Consider the following 21518-nt stretch of genomic DNA (forward strand, 5'->3'; position numbering starts at 1 on the left):
GGGAAGTTGAAATAGACTGCCAGATGTAGTTATGGGCTCCTTGGTGACAGATGTGCTTCAGTGATGGGCAGGAGTGGTAGAGGGTTCTTACCTCCTACCCTGCCTCTCATCCTGTAGCTGTGTAGCTGTTTTGAGAAAGAGGTTTGTGGTAAATAAACATCCAGAATAATAATGTCTCACGCTCACCAGGGCGTGGCTGTCTGATTCCTTGAGATACCCGGGGCCTGAGCCTGTGTGTCAGGATACTAGAAGGATGAACCTTCCTGGCGTCAAAGGGAATCAGGAAGAACTCTAGAAGTCTCAGTAGGATGTCAGAGCGCTGACCTAAACAGCCACCGACTCCCTGCCCACTAAACCCAGGCATCTCTGTCTAGTCACTGGTGTAATCGGGTGGTTCAGGGGTTCAGATTTCCTCAGGGTGTGAAAATGCAAAGTGACCTAGGCCAGCAGGTGCTCTCTTTCATCCAGCTGGGGTCACTGTCCCCTAAGAGGCCCCAGGCAGGCCCTTCTGGTCACATGAAGCCTCTAAACCTCAAGCTCCTAGGGAGCTGAATGCATTCCAAAAGGCTGACCCAGCCGCAGTGGAGCTCCAGCTGAAGGCCTGGCAGTCCCAGCCCTACATTGCTGGGCAGAGGACACAGGCATTTCCGAGGCACGCTGGACTCCTGCCAGCGGGTCCCCAGATGCCATGCAAGACACACCTGACCGAGGTAAGAGAATAGGTGTGTGTAAACAGTGTTTGAAAAAGAAAATAGCTGAACAAATACAGCACTTGTTAACACAGGTGTTTACAGGTGGAATTATTTTTCCTCGGCTGCTATCTCCCAAGCTGCTTTGTGTAGCTCTGCGCACCTGCACCGACTTTCCCATGCAGGGAAGGAACAAGGCGGAAGTGGCTGGTCTAGATCGATTGTACCACACAGGAGGTCAGTGATCAGCCTTGGCCCAGTGTGCAGTTTCTCTGACGGAACTTTCTTTTTCTTTCTTTTTATTTTTATTTTTTTTTCACCCAGGGTGCTGGAACAGGGTCCAGCCTGTTCACCACTTCCCGATTGGCCAACGTGCAGCTGTTCGGCTGGCCCCAGGGCAGTCACAGTAAGAGGCCCATTTCCGGGGGTAGGAGCTAGCCACACTCTGGGCATGTCAGTCTGACTCTCTGACTCTCTCCTCTTCCCCCAAGGGGAGTCTCATGATTTGCATTTTTACAGACAGAAACTGAAGACACTAGTCCCAAATCACAGAAAGTAAAGAGAGCTAGAGTGGCAACCCAGAGATTTAGTTGAGGGCTCCAAAGTGTCCCTGAGGGGGACGCTGGGGAGCAACGGTGTTCTCTGTGAGGCACCCAGAAATGTAGATGCATTTGATGTGAAGCCGGCAGAAGGTAGCACCCCCAAGGGAGACAAAGCATTAAAACAAACAAACAAAAAACTATGGAAAAGGAGAATAAAGCCACAGACCAATAGTTTACAATAGTAAACTTTGCTATGAGTATTTTATCATAATTTTATTTCTCATTTAAAAAATGCACAGAAGAGAGTCCTGATATAAGCAAAGCCATATAGATTCATGTAGTCAACTAGGACATGCAGGGGCTACATCGTGAGATCCTGGAAAGAGTGAAATAAAAATACCGAGAGCATTCTAGTCTATACATGGACCCAACATAAAGCTGGAGATTTCCACCCTAACTAGATGGCTGTGGTCAACATCCCAGTTGTCACATTCTGAAGCAGTGCAGTCCTCAGGGAGGACTGTGAGGTAGTGTGAGGATTTCCCTGTTGTTTGTGGGAGCCTAAAAGGTAAAATGCCCCAAATGCAGATTCAGTCATAATGTGTTAAGTCTCTAACTCAAGTCCAAAGGCAAAAGTAAAGAGTAGGATGGGGGGAAGAAAGCAGGTCCTTGAGGGAGGGGCAGCAAGAGATACACCCTGCCCCAGGACTCTGCAGGGAGTATCAGAGGACCCAGGGGAGGCAGGCTGGCTTCTGCCCACGCTTCGATAAAGCTGTGGATCACAGCAACTTGAGAGGCACGGAGGGATTCTGCCCCACTTGGAGAAAGCTGGCCAGAAAGAACAGACAGAACACGTGGCTACTGGGAGCCCTCAGTGAGGCCCAGGAGGGTCACAGTGTCCTGCAGGCGTGCTGGTCAACTGAAGAAGCAGCCTAACTATTGACAGCTCGGACATCAACAACCAGAAGAAAAGATCATTTCTCGATTTGGGCAGAAAGTCATTCTGTGCAAGATGAGGAACAATAAGGTTTTCTGGAAACTTCCTCCCTGAACCTTGGCTCCAGTCCAGCCTCCTTTTCACAGACCAGCATGACCCACTCTGTATTACATAGGTCAGAGAGACAGCTCGCACCCCCCATCCCGTGTCGATCACTTAGAGGTTAAGCTGGGTTTTAGTGCAGGTATACTGGCTCTGAGTATGGCCGCTCCCTCCTCTATGGTGCTATCAGAAAAAGGAGGCCCGCAGTGAGGAAGGGAGACCCTGACTACCCTCCTAACTCCTCCTGTTTCTTCCAGGAGGCCATCCCAGCCCTTCAACTCCTCTGCACAATGAATGATGCCACGGCAGACCAGCATGGAACAGGAGCAAGGGAGGGAAGGAGGGAGAAGGGGAGAGGTACCCAATGGAGAAAGAGATTTGAAAATATGCCACAGAAAAGCTGAAAGGTTTTCTATCTGAACTATGACAAGTCTCTAAAAGAAGGGAGTATAATTAATTAGACATTCTGGTGTCTTTCTAATGAAGACAATCTCATGTCATAACTACAGATCTGCACCTTTCCTTGGAGGTAATGACAAAGGCCCTGCTTTTCTGCCAGCTGGTTTGGAAGCTCTAGGCTCCACGATGACCCCTTCCATGACCCTCCACCCTACTCATCCTCTGCAGTGAGGGTGCAATGCAGTTAAGACAGAACAGGAGAACTGGGGATATGACACCCTTCTCAATAGTCACAAACAATATAAAATATCTTGGTGTGACTCTAACCAAGCAAGTGAAAGATCTGTCCAAGAACTTCAAGTCTCTGAAGATCGAAGAAGACCTCAGAAGATAGTAAGATCTCCCATGCTCGTGGATTGGCAATATTAATATAGTAAAAATGGTCATCTTGCTGAAAGTAATCTACAGATTCAATGCAATTCCCATCAGAATTCCAACCCAATTCTTCATAGAGTTAGAAAAAGCAATTCTCAATTTTATTTGGAATAACAAAAAACCCAGGACAGTGAAAACTATTCTCAACAATAAAAGAACTTCTGTGGGAATCACTATCCCTGACTTCAAGCTGTACTACAGAGAAATAGGGATAAAAAAATTACATAGTATTGGTACAGTGACAGGTTGGTAGATCAATGAGATAGAACTGAAGACCCAGAAATAAACCCAAACACCTATAGTCACTTGACCTTTGACAAAGAAGCTAAAACCAACCAGTGGAAAAAAGACAGCATTTTCAACAAATGGTGCTAGGTCAACTGGCAGTCAACATGTCGAAGAATGCAAATTGATCCATTCTTATCTCCCTGTACTCAAGTCCAAGTGGATTAAAAACCTCCACATAAAACCAGATATACTGAATTTAACAGAAGAGAAAGTAGGGAAAAGCCTTGAACGGGTGGGCACAGGGGGAAAAGTTCCTAAACAGAACACCAATGGCTTATGCTCTAAGATCGAGAATCGACAAATGGCAACCAACAGATTGGGAAAAGATCTTTACCAATCGTACATCCGACAGAGGGCTAATATCTAATATATACAAAGAGACTCCTCCTGTCTCTTCCAGGAGGCCATCCCAGCCCCAGCCAAGTTAGACTGCATAGAACCAAATAACCCTATCAAAAAATGGGAAACAGAGCTAAACAGAGAATTCCCAACTGAGGAATACTGAATGGTTGAGAAGCACCTAAAGAAATGTTCAACATCCTTAGTCATCAAGGAAATACAAATCAAAACAACCCTGAGATTCTACCTCACACCAGTCAGAATGGCTAAGATTAAAAATTCAGGAGACAGCAGATGCTGGCAAGGATGTAGAGAAAGAAGAACACTCCTCCATTACTGGTGAGATTGCAAGTTGGTACAACCACTCTGAAAATCAGGCTAGCATTTCCTCAGAAAATTGAACATAGCACTACCTGAGGACCCAGCTATACCACTCCTGGGCATATACCAGAAGGTGCTCCAACATGTAATAAGGACACATGCTCCACTATTTTCATAGCAGCCATATTTATAATGGCCAGAAGCTAGAAACAACCCAGATGCCCCTCAACAGAGCAATGTATACTGAAAATGTACTATATTTACACAATGGAATACTACTCAGCTTTTAAAAACAATGACCTCATGAAATTCACAGGCAAATGAATGGACCTTGAAAATATCATCCAGAGTGAGGTAACCCAATCACAAAAAAAAAACCAAAACAAAACAAAACAAAAAACAAAATCATACAGTATACACTCACGAATAAGTGGATATTAGCCCAGAAGTTCAGAGTACCCATAATTCAATTCACAGACCATATGAAGCCCAAGAAAAAGGAAGACCAAAATGTGGATGTTTCACTGCTTCTTAGAAGGGGGAACAAAATACTCACAGGAGGAAATATGGAGACAAAGTGTGGGGCAGAGACTGAAGGAAAGGCCATTCAGAGACTGCCCCCACCAGGGGATCCATCCCATATACAGTCACCAAATTGGGATGCTATTGTGGATTCCAAGAAGTGCTTGCTGAAGGGAGCCTGGTATGGCTGTCTCCTGAGAGGCTCTGCCAGGGCCTGACAAATACAGAGGCCAACCATTGGACTGAGCACAGGGTCCCAGATGGAGGAGTTACACAGGGACTAAAGGAGCTGAGGGGCTTTGTAGCCCCATAGAGGGAGTAACAGTGTCAACAAGCCAGACCCCAGGAGCTCCTGGAGACTGGACCACCAACAAAAGGGTACACATGGAGGAACCCATGGCTCCGGCCGCATATATGGCAGAGGATGGCCTTGTTGGACATCAGTGGAAGGAGAGGCCCTTGGCCCTGAGGGTGCCCGGTGCCCCAGTGTAGGGGAATGCCAGGGTGGGAAGACAGGAATGAGTGGGTGGGGGGAGCACCCTCCTAGAAGCAGGAGGAGGGGGGATGGGATAGGGGGGTTCTGAAGGGGAGACCTGGAAAGGGAAAACATTTGAAATGTAAATAAAGAAGATATCCTATAAAAAAAGAAGAAGAAAGACAGAGTAAGAGGAACGCAGCTCCACAGGCATGCCTTCAGTCAGGCCTGTGAGAAAGTGTCCTTTCCCCAAGCACGCAATCCCGTTCGCTTTCCATGGGACTAAGAGACTCTCGGTGTTATTGCTCGAATCTGAAATGGGCTTCACAGGCCTGTGTTTTAATGCTTATTACCTAGTGAGGAGCAAAATGAGGGAAGTGTATAGAGCCTTTTTTATGAGGTAGGACACAAGGTTGGGGGACACAGGTCTTGGAAAATTACAATGTTCCCCACACTCAGTTCAAGGCGGAAGACTCTGTGTCTTATCTGTCACCACATGAACAGGCCATGGCTCACCATGCCTTCCCTGCCTTGATGGACTGTATCCCCCGATACTGTGAACTTGAATAAACCCTTGCTCCCTTAAGGCATTTTGTCACACCGATGGGAAAAAATGACAAGAACAACCATCAGTGTGAAAAATGTCCCCCTCGAGTAATATCCATGTGTGTGCTTACATACACACACACACACACACACACACACACACACACACACACACAGCAGTTCAATAACAAGGCTCCCATATCCAGTTTGGTTTGGGGGTGGGTCAGGTTGTGAGTGTATAATGTTGCATACATACATATATGTTTACACATGTGAGAGTGTATTCATGCATATATGTGTATAGAAGCCACGAGTTTGTAAGTTTGTATCAGGTACCTTCCTTGTATCAGGTACCTTCCTTCTTTATTCTCCACTTTATTTTCTGAGGCAGCACCTCTTGCTGAACCTGGAGCTTGTCAGTTTGACTAATCTAGCTAGGTCTCCTGTCCCAGAAACCCTTGCCTCCACCTCCCATGTTCTGGGACTATAGACTGCCCTCCATGCTTGACCGTGGAGTGTTAGGGAATCACTAAGCCAACATCCCCAACCTGTCTTGTGCTCAGTTTGAAGTAGCTGCACCCACAGAAGCATTTGAGGCCTGGGCTTCATGCCTCTGTCCCCACTGCAGCATACCACCTGACACACCCTAAGTCCCTGTAGATGTTTTGATTTGACTGTCAAAGCCTAAAACAGGAGAGTAGGTGGGCAAACTTTCATCCCATGACACGTCCTTTGCCTGAACACGGGTTAGATGACTGAATACTCATCGTCTCCTGTAGCTCCACCCACCCAAGTTGGCAGTATATGCACTGGCTGTGGCTCAGCAGTCCACCCATCGCAAACAGGACCCAGCTCTCAGGCACAGCCTGGTGGGCTACCCGGAACTTCTTCTTCTAGTGGTACCTATCTCTCCCTACTCTGATTTCCCACTCAGGAATGACAAGAGTGCCCATGAATAATCATGAAATCAAGGGAAATAATTGATATTTAGCTCTGCCAGAGGGGAAGCTCAGCACTTGGGGGAAGCCACCCCTCAGTCTGAGGGCTGATAGCTCACTAGCTGGAGGCAGGCCGCGTTAGATAGACTTGGCAGTCAGTGGCAAGAGCTGAAGAACAGCTTTGTCAGTTCCAAAGTCACTTCTCTTTTATGAGGATGCACAGACACTGAGGGTAATGCTAAGCCTGCTCAGAGGGACACTGTTATTGCCTGCTCAAGCTTTGGGCTTTGAGGACTTGTGGTTGGTTGATCGAGTATAGAGCCAGGAGATTCCTAGGCCCTTCCTGTTCCTCCTTCCTTTCTCTGAGGTTACAGTTACCTTCAGACCATGGGTCAATTAGCTGACTGGGGCCATGTGAGTGATGCTCTAAATTCCCCCACTAAGACACCATCTCACTAGGGTTGTATCCCCCACTCTAGCAATGGGTGCTCATTCCCATACCTATAGCTATGGGTCAGTAGAAAGGCTTAAAATATCAGTCTCCCAAAGCTTTCATTTGAAGTCCCTTCATCCTCACATCCACCCCTTGCCTCTAGCCCGTGGCCCACTGCCAGGAGGAAGGGTCTCAGTGCACATGAGCATCCCGCCTAGAAGCCAGAACACGCACCACACCCCTTTCCATGCTCACCCTCTCGTGGCCTGGAGAGTCTGTCACCCTCACTGGTACCAATGAATCGCTTCTGGCTTTCTGCAGTGGCCTCACTGTGCTCTGTCCTCTGGTCTTCGCTATGCTCATCTCCTTTGCCTCCAGATCCAACCTCCAAACGTCTCTCCACATACACTCTCCAAAAGCTCACTTACTGCATACTTTTTACAGCAAGCTTGAAGCATCTGTTTCATGCCAACTGCATACTGCCATGTCTCCCCTCTGCCCTGCAGGACAATGACCAGGAGCCTTACCATTAGGCCTCTGTGTGCCATACTTGGCCCAGACACTAACTCCTTTACCACACACCCACTCACCACTTAATGCTACCTGCATATACATATACATGTTCTCTGTGTGTGTGGTGTGTGTGTGTGTGTGTGTGCGCGCCCTCGGGATGAGGGTGGAAGAGTTTGTTGTTTCCGCCTTTCTGTTTGCTGCCAATTGCTCCAGTCTTCAATGTCTATATCTTTATCCTTCTTCTAGGAAAGTGACTGACAGGGAGACTTCTAAGACAAGTCACTACATGCCTCTCATGGCTTAGCTTGCTTCTGGGGTCTATAAGGTCTCAATTAAAAAATTGTGTATGACATTCTTGGGACACTTGGCATAGGCAGAGAGTTTGTTAAAATTTTGCTGCTTTTATATATTAAAAAAAAAAATAGCCACAGATATCAGCTGGAAGAATGGCTCAATGGTTAAGAGCACTTGTTGCTTTTTCAGTGGACCTAGATTTGACGCCCAGAACTCACATGGTAGCTTGCAATCATCTGTAACCATCCAGTTCCAGGAGATATGATGCTGTCTCCTAAACTCTGCAGACACTGGGCATGCACAAGGAGCATAGACATGCATGTAGGCAAAGCACTTGTGCATATTAAATAAAATTAAATTACAATTTTAAATAATAGCCATGGATATATCCTGTAAAGATGTAATCTAGGTTGGGGAAGATGAAGGCAAGAACTTTGGATGTGATGGATAGGGTCAAGTGGAGAGTTCCAAAGAACCCCAGGAGGAGCCATCTCCGTGAGCAGATTATTCTGCAAAGTCTCACTGAGACTAAGTCACCTTCTGATGCTCAGGGAGTCTCCATAGCAAGCACACTAGAAACTGTAATAAACACCTTATAACTATGTGTTTGGCACAATACCAAATTCAAGCTACCTCAAAATGAGAAGGAATAAGATAGTGGTTTTCCTTTCCCATGACTCCATCATTGAAATCTGTACCCCAGAACAGCAAGCCTGGGGGGGGGGGCTACAGACACAGCACCTACTGAGACATTTTCCAGCACTGAGTCATATCCAAAGGGAAAGAAAGGCCTTCTCCAGTGGGAAGGCTCCTTGCTCTTCTTTACTTACATGTTGAGAAGCATTAGGAGGGTGCCTCTTCCACCACAGTGAATGTTGTCCATGCACACCCACGCAGAGCTGTCCCTTTCCCAAGAACCCAGTCACTGGGAAAGGAGCATAGGGAAGGGAAGGAGTGTGATGAGGGAGGGTAAGCCAGGATCAGGGAAATAGAAGTTGAGAGAGAAAGGGGGAGGGAGAGGAGAGTCACAAGAGAAACTGAACAGCAAAGAAACAGACTGAAACCAAATAACAGGCTGATCTAGAGACCCAGAAATACAGACAGAGAGAAAGAAAGAAATATGAGGTTTGATCTTACCCTGGACAACCCTTGCATACATGGAATAAAAGTAATTACAAGTCAAACTCTACTCATTGAAACAATAGGCAGTGACACCAAACAGCACTGATAATGACTTCATTCTTCCTTGTCACACACATTAGTACCCAACCAGAGCCATGAAGACAATCCTTAATGAAAAAAGTACTAATTTCACTCTTGATTGCATTTTAATAGTATGTATTAGAAAATGGAAAAGGTATCTGGGCCCTTCTGTTATTCTCTGACATGAGAAGCTGCCTGAGGGAAAGCAGCCATTTGAGTTGCAAGCTAAACTAGCCATTTTCATCTCTTACAATACTACTTTTCACTCAATATCTTACAAACTATGACTCTTCAGACTTAGGTGTTTGGCAGAGTTCCCCTCGAAAATGAACAAAGTGAGCCTAGTAGTTTAGGGAAAACATCTTGTCAATGATAAAATCTGTGATTTCAAGTAAAAAAAAATCCGAATTTTGGAAAACTTCTACCCATCACCATGTGCTTTACTGAGTGCTTTCCAAAGCTTTTCTAATGAGATTGATGGTGGTGTTAATAAATATGGTTCCTGGATGCTGTACAGTAAAATGTGTCAACATTTGGAAGATTTGCATAACTCAATAAATTAATATTTTCCAAATGATAAGCTAAAATCATGCATGGTTAAAAGACCCTAAGAGCCAAGAGACATTTGACCAAGAAACATCAAGGATGCTAACTCTTTTTGAAAATCAGATTTTTCTCTGGAAGGTAGAACAGCTTCACAAGAAGGTGGGTAGTACAGTGCTGGGGAAGTCTGTTATTAAGACTCTAATGATGTAAACACACTATGGAGACCTTTATTTGAATGCACACACGTGTGATGATGACACGCTGCCCAGCCTGCCTCAAACATCATCTCAGCACTGCTGGGCTGATTGCCAGAGCCCACTTCAGGGTAGAATTTCAATAGCACATGGCTGAATATCTAAGAATCTTCACTCACAAATGAGTAAGCAACTGACATTTAACTTATCGGTGCTAACACTTCAAGGATCGGGCCACGTGCCCACATACTTACATTTGTATAAAATTTCTGAGTGCATTTTTCACATTTGAGGAGTTGGGGCTGTGTTTATTCCTGACTACAGAGAACAAAGCTGGATTTTCAAATCTGCTCTATTAGCAATTTTTTTAATTTCTAAATAAATTGTTATTTATGATAGCCATCATTCTGGGCAAAAAGTAAGAATGTGAGATAGCAGACCGTTAATGAGCTTGACCTAATCATTCTATAATATAACTATATCTCAAAATGTCACATGGTATCCCCATAAATGTGTACAACTGTGAATTGCCAATTAAAAAAAATACAGAAAGCTTGGTAGAGAGCACAGAAGGGAGCATTTTATTAGCCTGGCCTACTTAATCATCTCATAAGAGATGCTGAGAAGTGACCACAGTGTCTTTCTCAAAGCTGCCTCCTTGATGAGTACCCAAATCTGACCCAAACTCAGGAGCCTCCCTTACTACAGTCAGCTAAGAAGGCAATGCAGAGAGTCCATCTACCCCTTCCCCCATGCTCTCAGAAGTCTGGAAAATAGCTATTCTGCCACAGAACATACTTCTGCCTTATAGAGGTAACAGTGTAGGTTAGGACAGATCAACCGTAATACCCTGACCCTCAAAAGCAGGGATGTTTGAGCAGAGACAGGGACGATGCCCGTCAAGGTACAGCGGGTGCAGACTCCATGATGACACTTTGACCTTAGACTTCCAGCCTCCAGAACTGCCAGACAGTGGATGCCAATGTTTAAACTACTCTGTCCTGTTTCAGCAATGGCCCCTGGAAAATGGCATAACTTTCAGGACCTAGTACACACCTTTTTATCAGGTGAGCAAAATGGAGTTCCAGGGAGCCCAAGGGTCACATGACTAGAACATAAATGAGCACACTGGAGTCTCAGAGCTGGTGCTCTACTCAGCAGCTCTACTCAGTAGCTCCTGTCTATACCATCTTACCCTGCAGCAACGGACAAGTGGTGATTTATTCTCCATAAACTCCAAGGTCCGTGGTAGCATTTCTTCCTTGCTGGTCCTTCTGCCTTTCCCTGGGCATAACCCAGTGTGCTTGTGTAGAAGGGAGCTCTCTGCTTTGGGCTTAAGGAGTTTTACAAACAAGTGCTCCAGCTTCCCAGAACTACTTCCGTCCTCTACATAGGACTCTCGTGATAATGAAAGAGGGAAGGGAGTCCTCTGGAGAGGATGGGGCCTAGAAACTAACCTGCCCTATTGCCCATTGAGGGCCTTCCTTCTGGGCACTCCCTATCTGAAAATAGGACTGTGTTTTGTAAACTCAAGGCCCCAGTGGTTGTGGCCAAGCTGGAGAAATAATTGGACCAGAACAAAAGGGACCTAATAAATGCTCAGGATCAGGAGAGTGAAGCCCTGGGTTCAAATCTTTGTTCCAAAAGGAACAAAGAGACACAAACAGCATCCTCCTTAGTGAGGAGTTGGGGGTCTCTGCAAGTGTCTTCAAGTTCTTCTAAAGAATACATTCAGATAGACAAGCCTTCCAGGGAGCTGCTTCTGTCCCCAGGGAAAACTCTTTGCTAAATTCCCCCACCAATCGATGGAATCCAAGCACCACCATGCATTGGCAGCCCTTCCCAGGAGGAACTGTCCTTACCTACCCGGAAACCCTCATAAACAGCCAAGCTGCAGGACAGGACGCCTTCATAGCCTGTCAAACTCAGGCATGCCATTTGCCACTTGACCTCCAAAAGCCTTGGTCTCTAAATAGGAAGCATCCAAGGCGGCTGGGGAAGGCAATTGACCCCTGACCAGACTCAGTCCAGTGCCACTACCCCCAGCAGCGTTTGTAAGCTGTAGAAAGAGCTGAGTCAGCAATGAGGAGGGGGAGGGGGAGTCTGGAGGGGAGACCTGGTTCTCTGGACAGGGTGGAAAAGGGAGTCAGAGGCCAAGAGCACACAGCTCCATTTGAGCGAGAGAACTGGGAACTAGAGCCCCAGCTGTGAGACTTGGGCTTTGACTAATTCCCCTCTTGTCTGCTTGTCTCTCTCCTGCCCTTCTACCATGCTGATTAACACTTGCAGCAAGCAGCAAGATGGCCTGCAGGGTCAGTCATGACCACCTCCAGAAAGAGGAGAGAGAGAAACCAAGATGGAAGGACTCGTGCAGAAGGATCTGGGCAGATAGATGTCAGGCTAGACTTTTGGTTCCTAAGCTTCCTCGGGGCTGGCTCTTGAGAACTAAGGACACCAACACCGTACAGCAAAAGTCCATTGGGAGGCTGTCACAGCCCGAAAGGAAAAAGGGGCGTGGCTTTGAACCAAGACTTCTGCTTTGCTGAATCATGCTGTCTCTTCTGTAAAAGCCCTTGCTCTTCCTTCTTCATCTATGTCGATTTGAGTAATAAGGAAGCTGGAGAGACCAGGGCTGATGGGGAGCCACCCACATGGCTCCTACTCCAAGAGGCTCTAGAGAGGTGGTGGACTCAGGGAGGGCCATGAGAGCATTGTGAGGCCCCTCCAGGCTCAGAATATCATGCCCTGTATGTGCCTGCCTGGGAGGCAGCGCATATGCACTGTTTTGAACTGAAAACACATCTTGTTTTGTTTCCCGGCTTTATCCTCCCCCATGAAGTAGAAACTCTATGTCAGTAAGTCAGATGGAAAAGCTGAGGCTCAGACTGCCTCAGGACCCAGACACGATTCTCACCCCAGCCTGTGGGGCTCCAGGGATCTCCTCCAGACATCACATGCCCTACAAGACTGGCCAAGGTAGTATCCACCCAACTCCAAGAGTTTGACAGTAGCATTTACAAGGTAGCTGGATTGCATGACGAACCCTCGCCTTCACTGGGGGAATCTTCTTTCCGCCCTCTGATTTGGAGGTTTCAGGCTCTGGACTGAGCTACCTTCCTGATCTGTTCAGAGCACAGAGGAAGGGCCAGCTGGTAAATACCATCCTGGAAAAGACCCCAATCCAAGAATGCATTCAGACCCTAATACCCATTCGCATCCCCACCTCCCCCAAACTCTCTGCCTTCCACAGTTCCAGCCTTCTCATCTCTGAGGTGACAGGCTGGGGCAGAGGGCTCAATGCTGCCTTTGAGGTTGTCTTTGGGTTTGCACTTGCCTGACCTGTATCGGTCCAACCTCCGCCTTTGGGAGATGGGAGAGAATATCTACAACACAATTTAGTGCTAGGCACTAAAGGAAGTAAGGGAGACGAGAGAGAAGGAGGGAGGGAGGGAGACAGGGAGGGAGGAAGGGAGGAGGGAGAGAGGGAAAGAGGGAGGGAAAGAGGGAGGGAAAGAGGGAATAGGAAGAGAAACGAGCCCTCCAGACTACTGTGCCCTGTGCCCCTTACTGGGTTCCATAATCCCATCCCTTCTATAGACTCCTTAGACAATATGGATTCAGATCCTCTATCTTTGCTAAGCCGTTTTCCCACTACCCTGGTTGTCCTCCAAGCCTGATAGTTCCTTATTCTCTGTCCCAGGTTTGATGACCTCATCAACTCGCCTGACCTGGAGGAGGCCACTCCATGAGCCTTCTCTGTGGGCAGGCACTGAAGGTGCTTGTCTGGGCCAGCTTGTGATCCAGAGACTTGGACAAATCTCTTCCATTTCCTGTCTTGAGGGTGGGGGAGGTCTCTCCCCAAGATTGAATAACGGCCTAATGGAACTCAAGATAGGTGATATCTATCCATGCCCCCAATCTACACACTTGCCACTATGTCTACAAAGATTAGATAGCGAGAGCTTGGTCATTGGACTCCAGATACCTAATATCTCTTTCCCCCACATCTGTGCTCACAACGTTTGAGCAGTGTTTGTGATACAACTGACTGGCAGGTCCTCAGCCCCTTTCACCGATTCCTCCAAAAGCACTCCCATAAGGCAAGCTGACAATATCCAGCCCACGCTGAACTCGAACTCTCTTAGGTCTTGAACACCACAGCTCCTGTTTTACACTCTGGTTAACTGGTGGCAACTGTCAGTGGCCCTGGGGAGATGGCTCTGGTGGCTAAGGGGCTTTTTGTCCCCATTTCCTTGCTGCCTCCAAGGTGTTCACTAGGCAGGACAATGTAATTGCCCTAGCCCATGCACCCTAATATCCAGTCCCTGGAACCTACTATAATAACTAGAGTAATGGGCACTAAAGTGACAGTTAAAAAGCGGGTTGTTTCCAGCACAGTTTGCACAGAGGTGGAGGACTAACAGAAGTATGGAGTCTTAACAAATAGGAGAGCCTTTAGCTGGTGGCATAGCTGCATCCTGTGAACAATGTTTGTGAACTAGGTTTCATAGGTCAGTATCTGGCAAACAGGGCCCAGACCCAAACTATAAAGGATTCATATCCCTGAGAGGTCTCCCAGCCAGTCAACCAAGGCCTCAAAGCTGCAAGTCTCAGGGGAAAGGTCCTTCAGACCTGCTTCCTAAGTGAGTGCTCTCTAGATGGGAGCTGATGCTCTGAGGGCCAGAAGGGTGTGGATCCTGACTGTTCCTTCATTCTCCTCCTGCTGATACATCCGACATCAGCCTCACCTGCCCATGGCCCCAGAATGTGTCTCTCCTACCAAATTTTCCTGTCCACTCTAACCAGTCTCAGCATCGGAAAAGAAGACCCAGACATCTTCAAGGACGCTGCTGTAAACCCTACATGGTCTCCACAAAGGAGCAAGAAATGAGGAACAAGTGTGAGTTAACTGAGAGGGCTCTGATTCTGATCAAAAGTTACTCAGTGATGGGATACTCAACCAGACAACCTTTCACATGTGTGTTAGGAGCGTTGAGTGGCGAGAACTCGTACATATGTGTGAGTGTGTGTGTGGAGGCCAGAGATGTAGGCTGAGTGGTGTTTCCCTCAATCACTCTCCACCTTAGTTTTTTGAGAAAAGAGCCTGGAGCTCACTGATTCAGCTAGACTGACTAACCAGCAGTCCCCAGTGATTCACCTGACTTCAGTTCCTCCAGCAAGGATTCCAGGCGCCTACCTCTGCAATCAGTATTTTTATGTGCATCCCGGGAGTTGAACTAACATCCTCTCATTTTCATGACAAGCATTTTGTCCACTGAGCCAACTCCCTAGTCTCTAGACAATGACTTTTGCCCGGTGTCCCCAGGAAAAAGGAATCCAGAAGGATTCAGTGTAGATACAATTCTGTCAAGGTAAGGCTGGCATGCCTGTATTTTAAAGTAGCATACTGTTAGTCTCTGGTTTCCTTTATCAAGTTTGTTCGTGACTATCCCAGACAATGTAAGCATCAAATCCAAGGCATGTCTGTTTCCTTCCTGCATCCCCCCACCTCTGCCCACCTCTTCCTTCCCCTTTCTTTTCTGTTTTCACACTCACCTTGCAGACTGGGCTGGGGTCCTCACCTCAACTGAGTCTCTCAGCATCTATAAGTGAAATTTCATTAATTTGGAAAAGATTTATCAGTGCAGAGGTTAATTGTCTTTCCCTGACATGCTTTTACTGAATACATCTGGGTGACAAAATTAATTTCCTCATTAGCTATTTTTGAAAGTGGAACAAGCTGAGGTGAGGGGGGGGGGATCAGTGTAGGGAGACTCTGCAGTCCATGAGGCTCTCCCTGGGTCACCTCCCAGCCCTCACCCCACCCAGCAGCCAGAGGCACCTAGACCAGAGGTCAGTGGTCCAAGATGACTCCCAAGGATGTCTAGGCTGAGGTGAGTCGAGGCTTTGCGGAAGGGACTTGAAGCCCACCTGGCCATTCCCATACCCTTCCTTCCCTATGCAGGAAGCGGCCTTGTGCTTCAACAACCCATTCTTGACCCTTTTGAGCCGAGCAGGAGCTGCACAAAGAGATGATGCCCTAAACAGGCCACTTCTGAGAGCCCTCCAGCCTGGTCTAGAAAGCAAAGCCAAGTTTATTCTGAAGGCCCAGGGCATCTATGGCCTCCTGTATATCCTCCCATGGAAACACCCCAGAACCCTGCACTAAAGCCAATCTCACTGGGAAAGAAAATGAGGTAAGAGGTGACCCAGGCCCAGAACTCAAAGTGGAGACACATCGATCGAGTCATCAGAAAAAAGCTTACCCACGAGTGGCAGCAGAGCTGGGTTCTTGAGCTGTGCTTCACCTTCTCTAGGCCTGTTTATAAAGTGGTGGTTCTCAACCTGTGGCTCTCACCCATTTGGAGGTCTAATGTCCCTTTCACAGGGGTCAAATATCAAATATCCTGTATATCAGATATGTACATTACAATTCATAACAGTAGCAAAATTACAGTTGTGAAGTAGCAAGGAAAATAATTTTATGGTTGGGGATCAGCACAATGTAAGGATATGTATAGAAGGGTCACAGCATCAGGAAGGTTGAGAACCACTGCTATATTGACCCCAGACACCACCCAGACATGGGAGCCCCTGGATACCTCAACCTCCCCTGCTCTCCTCTTCCAGTCAAGACTATCCAAGACAGAGATAATGAAAATATTCAAGACACACTGTACAAATGTTCCCATTTGTCTCCGGGCAGCCACATGTTCTGCCCCATTCTCTCAGAAAAGGAAACAGAAACCCACTAGGTCAGAAGACTGTCATGGGTCATCAGCAGGGACAAAGTCCAGATCAAAGCCTGACCTCTCTGGACTATTCCCCACGTGATCTCTGTGAAAGACTCTGGGCTCCTGTGTCATTCCAGACCTCCCTAAGTAACCTCAGACTCCTGTGTGATCCCTAATCTCTCAGAGAACCCCAAACCTTTGTGTCATTCCCAATCTTCAGGAGATCTAAGTCCCTATGCCATCCCTGACCTTCTGAGAAACCCGGACCCCCTTGTAATCCATGAGCTCCTAGGAAACCAGCCTTGTACCTTGACCTTCTGGTTGATCCCAGTTCCTATGCCAGAAGCATCAGACCGTTATGTCATTTCTAACCCCCCTGAATGGCCCTGGTTCTGTGTGGCTGTCCCTGCTTATCTAAACTGTCCCCCAGGACCCTTCCCTCCCCCAGTCTGGTCCATAAACAGGAGTGCCAGGCTTCCATTTCAAGGGAAGGACGCTGAGCCATTCTTTGACAATCCTGTCTCACAGCCCCCACCTGCTTTAAGCCCCCAAAAGGCATCTGCATGGTTCCAGGCTCTGTGACAGTGTCACTGCCATCAACATCCTGCAGGGTCTCTAGAACAGGAACTCCAGCTTCCAAGAAGACTCCCTACATCATAGAGAGACAGGGAGTTGGTAGTGAGATGGAACCAAGAAAGATTTCTTGCCCCTCCCTCCCAAAGTAGGAAGCGCTCTGCTTTCCCACCCACTATGACCAGGAACGAAACTCAGGGCATCACCACACCTCAACGAAACCCGTGGATGAAGGAAATGGTCCACACTCCTGAGACTAACGGAAACTAGAGAAGGCTTCCTGGAGGTACCATTGTGTAGCTGGATTCCCAAAGAGAAGTCTGCCATACCAAAGAGGCAGGGGCATGACAAAGGCCAGAAGTCCCAGCAGCCTGGGACTAGTCCACTTCATAACTCTGTGGGCATCTGAATGGGAGGCTGAGACAGGAAGCACCAACCCACAGCGAGAGGGCTCCGGAGGCTGTGCAGAAGCACACTCAGCTGTCAGAGGCACAGCAACCCCTCACCTAGGAAGGAGCACCGGCGAGCAGAGGCTTTCTAATGTGACTGCTTCCTCAAGAAAGAAGAGACTGTGAGGAGCTGGGTCTGCAAGGTGCTCACAGCTTTGGAAATCCTGAGGACCTAAGTTCAAGAGCTCAGAACACTCACATTTGAATTGTTTAAAGCTGGGCGTGGTGATATACACTCATACACTCCTAGTGTTGGCGAGGCAGAATCCAATGGGTACCTGGGGCTCACTGTCCAGTTAGTCTAAGCGATTTGGTGAGAACCAGGCCAGTGAGAGAATCTATCTCAACAAAGGGAAAAAAGCTGAGCCTGGCAGCTACTGTCTTTAACCCCTGCACTCAGGAAGCAGAGCTGGGTGGATCTCTGTGAGTTTGAGGCCAGCCTGATCTACAAAGTGAGTTCCAGACTAACCAGGGGTATAAAGTAAAATTCTGTCTCAAAAAACACTTTTTAAAGGCAATTTAAAAAAACAAAACAAAACAGACAGTACCTGGGGAAGAACAGATGAGGTTGTACTACGGCAGCCATATGCATATAAATACATGTATACATACACACACAGTGACTGGAGAGGAGTTGGTAAGCTTTGGCAAGTGACTTCTTAAACTTCAGGCAGGAAATTGGAAGGTACCATCTGGAACCCAGACCCAGTGGGCATTTGACATCCTGGCCAGTGAAGTGGCCCAATAGATATTATAGGCCCAGAAAAGGTAGATCCTACCATATGGTAAAGGTGACAAGCCCAGACAAAAGCCAGCGACATATCATGGCGTACTGGTGCTCACACCAAGAATAGCATTAAACTGCTCAGACCATGTGCCTGAATCGCACAAGTCTGGTGTGGGTGACGACGCCACAGGTGTCTTCTAGGCATGCACCTGGGTGGCCTACATCATCAACTCCATCACGGGCTCCTGGGTGCTTTTAGTCGACCTGGCACACTTCCCTTCCAAAACTAGGAGAAGATGAACTGCTCAGTTAGAAACCCAAGAAGAAGGCAGAAAACACGTGGACTCCACTGTGTAACTCCACACTGGGGCGTCATTTTCATTCTTCACAATTCATATCTACTAACAGATTAATAAAAGTCTACTAACGATGTCATCGGAAGGGCCAGCTGAGAGGCATGTAGGAGCCAGATGGCTGGCCCAATCCCACAGGCCCTGGGCCTGAGCTTCAAGTCAGGCCTTGCATCCCACCCCTTACACTAGTTCCCAGGTGGCTGTGCTCCTTCCGGTCCTTATTCTACCCTCTGGGGACTCTGCTGTCCACACAGGGCCCCACCCCTGCAGAGAAGCTTCTGGATAGAGATGCCCTTAAGTAGTGATCGTTGGCATGTGGGCCGCTCCAAAACACTATTCCACGGCATAAAATAAGAAGGAATAAACATGTCCAAAGTGTTGGGTCTGGAGGAGTAATTTGCTCCAGTGAGGGAGTTTCCTTCTCTTCATTTTTGGAAATTCCAAGAAACAAAATTTTAAGTGTGATCAGATAGCTCAGTCAGTGGCCTAGCACACTCACTCACTCACCATACCTCAGAGAGCCCAGGGTTCCCCGTGAAAGGAACCAAGCCCAGACATCTCAAAACATGAAACCATTTATTTTGGCTTCAGAAAAAAAAAAATCCCTTATGTCACACATACACGCACGCACACATACATCAGCTTTCAGTTCACAGTGAGTATGTGCCCCAGCACCTCTCTGTGTCACTCACAGAGGCCCAGGGGACAGACCCAGGCTGGGTGGAGGTGCCCATCTCTGCTCGACACAGGGTATGTCACAGTCTTCACGTCCCGCCTGCCACAGCTGGTGAATCACTTGGACTGTGCACTTTCCCAATTACTGTAGCTCTAGAAGCTGACTGAAAAACCAGTAGCAGCTGGCAGGAAATGAGTGAGAAAACTGACCACAGATAAACTGCAAGGCTCTACAGGAGCAGCAGATAGACTCCAGACCAGGAAGTTATGCTAGCAGGGACTCAAGGCTGAAAAGGGCTCAGGCCCCAACAGGACCCCAGAACCTGTTGTGGACACCAGTGCTGTGACTTCACAATGGGACCAGGCTCTGTCCAACACAAGCACATCCAGGTGCAGCAATATCCACTGGAAGAGAAAGGGGACTTCAGAAAAAGATAAACACCAAGCCAAATCCCAGTCTCTGGGATCCCCAGGTTCCCAGCATCAGGAACAAAGGCCAAATCTACAATGATCTACTAGCCAAGCTGGGGCACCATTACCTGTGAGCTCTCTAATGAGAGGTCCCAGAGGGGGGTTGTGGGGGAGGCCTGTTCTAGGGCTCAAGAAGTACACAAGTCCAGAGAGTCTGGCATTCCAGGTCTCTACAGCTTCTGAGCAAACTCAGCTGGCACCGTCACAGCTCCGTATGATACAAAACATGACAGCCAGGTAGCAGGACAGACCCTTCCCATGTGTGGTCCTCCTTCACAGGTGCTGGCATCGTCGACGGGTCGGATAATCCTGTATTGTCTCACATTTCAGAAGAGCAAGCATGGTCTGTAAGCCAGATGTGTAAGCAGGGTCCTCCCCGTGCACTGGAAGCTAATGGCCTCTCTTCACCATGAGACATTAGTTGCTATGAAGGGCAGCCAGGTGGAGAGCGAAGGCTCCACCTGGACCTAATAGCTGAATAGCGTGCCGAGCCTCTGAATAGCGTGCCTTCTCGGTGGCCCAGAGACACAGCTGCCTAGGACACCGCCCCTGGAAGTCCTTTCCTGATGGCAATGACCCATTTTTCACCTAAAGTAGACCCAGGGGTTCTTCTGAGAGCTTCCACGGCAGGAAGTGACCGAGCTGTGAGCCACTGGCTTCACTGTGACGCGCTTTGGAACAAGCTGCCACGGTAAAGAGCTGTGGCAGCTGCGCTTGAACTTGTGACTGGCTGCAGTCCCGTGGAGAGGGAAGGGGCACATCTGGAAGGCGGGTCTGAGTGCCCCATGAGGGCTCAGGGTGAGATTCCTTTCCTGTGTGGAGAGGTCGCAGGGAACACCTGCCCTGTGAGCAGGTGGTCCCCTATGCTGGGCCCCCTGGGCTATTGCATGGGTTAGCAAGACATGCTTCAGCTGAGTCTGACTCACTCTTGTTCCTGGAACCGTCTGAAGGCGGGAGAGGATGCTGTGGGTAGGCTCCAACTGTATCATCTGGGCTGGGGCCGGTAGCAGATGGTCCTTAAAAAAAAAAAAAAAAAAAAAGACATACTTCCATGTGGGCTTAAAATAGCTCAGTTTTCACCATCAGCCGAATGGGGAAATGTATGAGATAGTTGTTCACATGGGAGTGGGCGCTATGGGCTTATAAGCAGGAATGAGGGACCAGGGCATCAGCTGTGGCCAAAAGAGACCATGGTGCCCACCCCATGCCTGGCCTCACTTTGTCAGGTGGCTTACCAACCCAAGCAATGCCCATAACAATTTCAGAACCTCAGGATCCTTCCAATTGCCTCAGTGAGCCTTGGAGAAGCCACAGACCTGATATACAAGGCTGGACACGGGGACTGCAGCACTTCCTCCTGTCCTCTCATAGGCAGTTGGGGAAACCCCTTCTTCATCCCGCGAGTCGGTCTGAAGGTGATACCCAACAAGGGGTCTGAAGGTGATGTTGGTCCTGAGCTGATCTCTGGGCTTGAGCCAAGAGAAATGTGGAAGCCGGCCTCTAGCTTCTGGTTCTGCCCCCAGAGAGGCTTTCGCATCGGTCCCTCACAGTCTGTATGTCTGTGGCAGGTTACTTCCTCTTTGAACCTCAGTTTCCTTATCTGTCAGATGAAGCAAACATGGGGACCTGGCGTGGGAGAAGACCAGGACACACGGGTGCTCTACACAGGGAACATGGCCTGGCCTGGCCCTCTCTAGCAGAGAAGAGAGTCCTCGGCCCTTCTTGTCACTTTAAAGAATACCTCTGTCCATACTTAAATCTCACTAATGTTTTGGCAGGTAGAAATGTCAGCTCTGAGTTCCTGGGTCCCATGCTACCCT

At 48.1% G+C, this 21518-nt stretch overlaps 2 long non-coding RNA genes across 2 annotated transcripts in view; both read right to left on the minus strand.

Annotated features, from left to right (window-relative positions):
* Positions 1-17903, minus strand: part of LOC127687424 (uncharacterized) — a 139102-nt gene extending 121199 nt beyond the window's left edge. Inside the window, exons 1-3 of the long non-coding RNA XR_007978382.1 lie at positions 16319-17903; positions 15983-16123; positions 15273-15319 (exon numbers count right to left, since the gene is read on the minus strand). This is a non-coding gene — a long non-coding RNA (uncharacterized LOC127687424). The remainder of the gene's footprint in view (positions 1-15272; positions 15320-15982; positions 16124-16318) is intronic.
* Positions 17904-18021: 118 nt separating this feature from the next.
* LOC127686709 (uncharacterized) lies at positions 18022-21207 on the minus strand. The gene is made up of 2 exons (XR_007978231.1): positions 21015-21207; positions 18022-20714 (listed from the first exon to the last, which is right to left on the minus strand). It is a non-coding gene; the product is annotated as an uncharacterized LOC127686709 (long non-coding RNA).
* Between the last annotated feature and the right edge of the window lie 311 nt (positions 21208-21518).

Source organism: Apodemus sylvaticus, chromosome 6, assembly GCF_947179515.1.
Source record: "Apodemus sylvaticus chromosome 6, mApoSyl1.1, whole genome shotgun sequence".
NCBI classification, from domain to species: Eukaryota; Metazoa; Chordata; class Mammalia; order Rodentia; family Muridae; genus Apodemus; species Apodemus sylvaticus.